The sequence below is a fragment of the Jaculus jaculus genome, chromosome 18, assembly GCF_020740685.1.
Source record: "Jaculus jaculus isolate mJacJac1 chromosome 18, mJacJac1.mat.Y.cur, whole genome shotgun sequence".
Classification (NCBI taxonomy): Eukaryota; Metazoa; Chordata; class Mammalia; order Rodentia; family Dipodidae; genus Jaculus; species Jaculus jaculus.
The window spans coordinates 35,829,509-35,832,502 of NC_059119.1; the positions used below are offsets into that span (position 1 = coordinate 35,829,509).

Sequence of the window (2,994 nt, forward strand, 5' to 3'; positions counted from 1 at the left end):
TGTTACTGTTTTTGCTGGAGATGGAGCCAGGATTTTACGTGTGCCTCAGCCCAGCCCCTGTCATGCCTTTTTACCCCCTGGGGGTGTGGTGGGGAAGAAGAAGCAGGAGGCCATGTAAAAGCTGTCTCTATGTCACTTAAATACATTCTGTGCTCTCTAGCCCGTGCCTCAGCCCCAGAGGTCACCCAAGGCCCAGACCATTAGAAGTGGTCTATTTGGGGCCAGAGAGAGGGCTTAACAGTTAAAGCACTTGCTTGCCTAAAAAGCCAAAGGACCCAGGTTCAATCCTCTAGTACCCACATAAGCCACTGCACAAGGTGGCACATACCTCTGGAGTCTGTTTGCAGCAGCTGAAGGCCCTGGTGTGCCCATTCTCAATCTCTCTCTCTCTTTCCCTCTTTCTCTCTCAAATGAATTAAACAAATTTAAAATTTTTTTTAAAATTTTTTTAATTTTATTTATTTATTTGAGAGCAACAGACACAGAGAGAAAGACAGATAGAGGGAGAGAGAGAGAATGGGTGCACCAGGGCTTCCAGCCTCTGCAAACGAACTCCAGACGCGTGTGCCCCCTTGTGCATCTGGCTAACGTGGGACCTGGGGAATCGAGCCTCGAACCGGGGTCCTTAGGCTTCACAGGCAAGCACTTAACCGCTAAGCCATCTCTCCAGCCCTAAAAATTTTTTTAAAAAAAGAAGTGGTAAGGCTGGGTGTGGTGGCGCACGCCTTTAATCCCAGCACTTGAGAGACAGAGGTAGGAGGATTGCTGTGAGTTCAAGGCCACCCTGAGACTACAGAGTGAATTCCAGGTCAGCGGGGGCTAGAGGGAGAACCTACCTTGAAAAACCAAATCAAACCAAAAGATCCAAACAAGCAAAAAGAAGTGGTCTATTTGGTAGAAACAGCAAAATCCCCTTGCAGGCTGCTCCCTCAGCATGCACTCCAATCCTGCACGGGGCAATCAGTCCTATAGCCTTACAGAACAGCAAAGGGACTGTCCTTTTCTTTTACATTTGCCCCAGAGGTAGGATCCTGACTCTCTGGTAGACAGTACACAGCTAGACACACAAGGAAGCCACTGCCTTCAAGAGTGCCAGAGAGAGAGAAAGAGAGCGGGAGCGGGCACACTCAGAGTCCAGCCATGCAGTGGTTTCCACAGGGTCTGATCAGTGCCAAGGGGGTGGCTAAGGGTGTGAATGGAATCAGGCAAGGCTTCTGTAAGGAGGAAGGGGTCACTACCCAGGGTTCCATCCAAACTGGCAGATGGGGGCTGGAGAGATGGCTTAGCGGTTAAGCGCTTGCCTGTGAAGCCTAAGGACCCCGGTTCGAGGCTCGGTTCCCCAGGTCCCACGTTAGCCAGATGCACAAGGGGGCGCACGCGTCTGGAGTTCGTTTGCAGAGGCTGGAAGCCCTGGCGCGCCCATTCTCTCTCTCTCCCTCTATCTGTCTTTCTGTCTGTGTCTGTCGCTCTCAAATAAATAATAAAAAAAAAAAATCCAAACTGGCAGATGGCAGGTAGCAGGAGGCATCGAGCAGGTAAAGAGCTGGTGTAGGCAAACAGCCCTGTCTGGAAAAGACAGGAGTGACCTCCCAAACTTGGGAAAAGGCTTCCCACGTCTTCTCCCTGCACTAACGACCACCAGGCACGGGCAGCCCACAGTCACTTTTGAATGCCGGGGCGTCATGCCTTTTTATTGCTCTCAAGAGCTCTCCCAGGGCTGGATGAGGAAAGCCATATTGTAATTTACCTGACATAACATGGAGACTATAAAACTGTCTACAGGTGAAACCCTTTAAATAAATAAATCAGCAAACATCTGACAGGCACGGTCACTAGCAGTCCTCTCAGCCCCTAGGAGGCTGGCTTTAGGACCCAGCTTGTTCTCTGAGACTCCTACCTAACTAGGATCCCAGTAAGTCACGGCTGCAGGGTCCTCACCAACGGGGCCGGCTGTGGCATGGGAGCTCTCTGCCACCCCTCCACTACCACCTAGTGTGGGTTTTAGCCTTTCAGGGCCCACTGCCATCCCACAGTATATCAAACTGTACAGACAGCTTGGCAGATTTTTATAAGGAATTCACCCTGAGTGTTACCCTGCTTGAACCCTGTCTGAAGAGTAAAGGGGGGCTGGAGAGATGGCTTAGTGGTTAAGGCGTTTGCCTGCAAAGCCAAAGGACCCAGGTTGGATTCCCCAGGACCCCACATAAACCAGATGCAAAAGGTGGCACATGCATCTGGAGTTCATTTGCAGTGGCTGGATGCCCTGGTGTGCCCACTCATTCTCTCTCTCAAATAAATAAATAAATAAATAAATAAATAAATAATATTTAAAAAAAAGAATAAAGGAGTCAAAGTGTTCTTTTGGAAAGTATTGGAGGCTCAGTCCACAAGGGTGTCGAGACCCTTCCTGTCTCATGTAGTTATTAGAAGCTATTTTTGGCTTTCTTGACACCTAGGTCTCAGTATTTATTCCAGAGAGTTTTTATTTTTCCAAATACTGTTTCGTGGCTGAGACATGCTTAGAGGCTAAATATGTGGAAGTGTTGCTAGAATGAGATCGGTCACTGGCCCCGCAAGGACAGGGCACAGCGCTGACTGTGCAGGCCTTCCTGCACGATACATGATGCAAACCTGCTATGCGCCGTGGGGCTCTTGCCTGCCATGGGGCCATGTGTGCTGACCTCTGGCTGAGGGATGGCCCTGAGGCCCCAGGGACTTCCTGTCATAATTAAATAAAAGTGTCACACAAGGCTATTGAGATTATAAATCGGTGTCAACATACTGAGATTTTGACTCTCTGGGTTTTTTTGTTTTACTTTGCCTTTTCTACCTCATTATATTAATTATACTAATTCATCATCATGTGCTGGTGAAATTCATGGTAAGCTGGACTCTGGGAAAAGGTTCCCACTAGCAATGCAGAAGGGTTCCTCCTTTTCCACCCTCTCAACAGACTGCAAGCAGGTTTAAACCATGCGTCCTGCAGACCTTGTC

At 49.0% G+C, this 2,994-nt stretch overlaps 1 non-coding gene across 1 annotated transcript; it reads right to left on the reverse strand.

Moving 5' to 3' along the window:
- Positions 1–1,547: 1,547 nt before the first annotated feature.
- LOC123455885 lies at positions 1,548–1,677 on the reverse strand. Its single transcript, XR_006634191.1, has one exon. It is a non-coding gene; the product is annotated as a small nucleolar RNA SNORA71 (small nucleolar RNA).
- Positions 1,678–2,994: the final 1,317 nt, after the last annotated feature.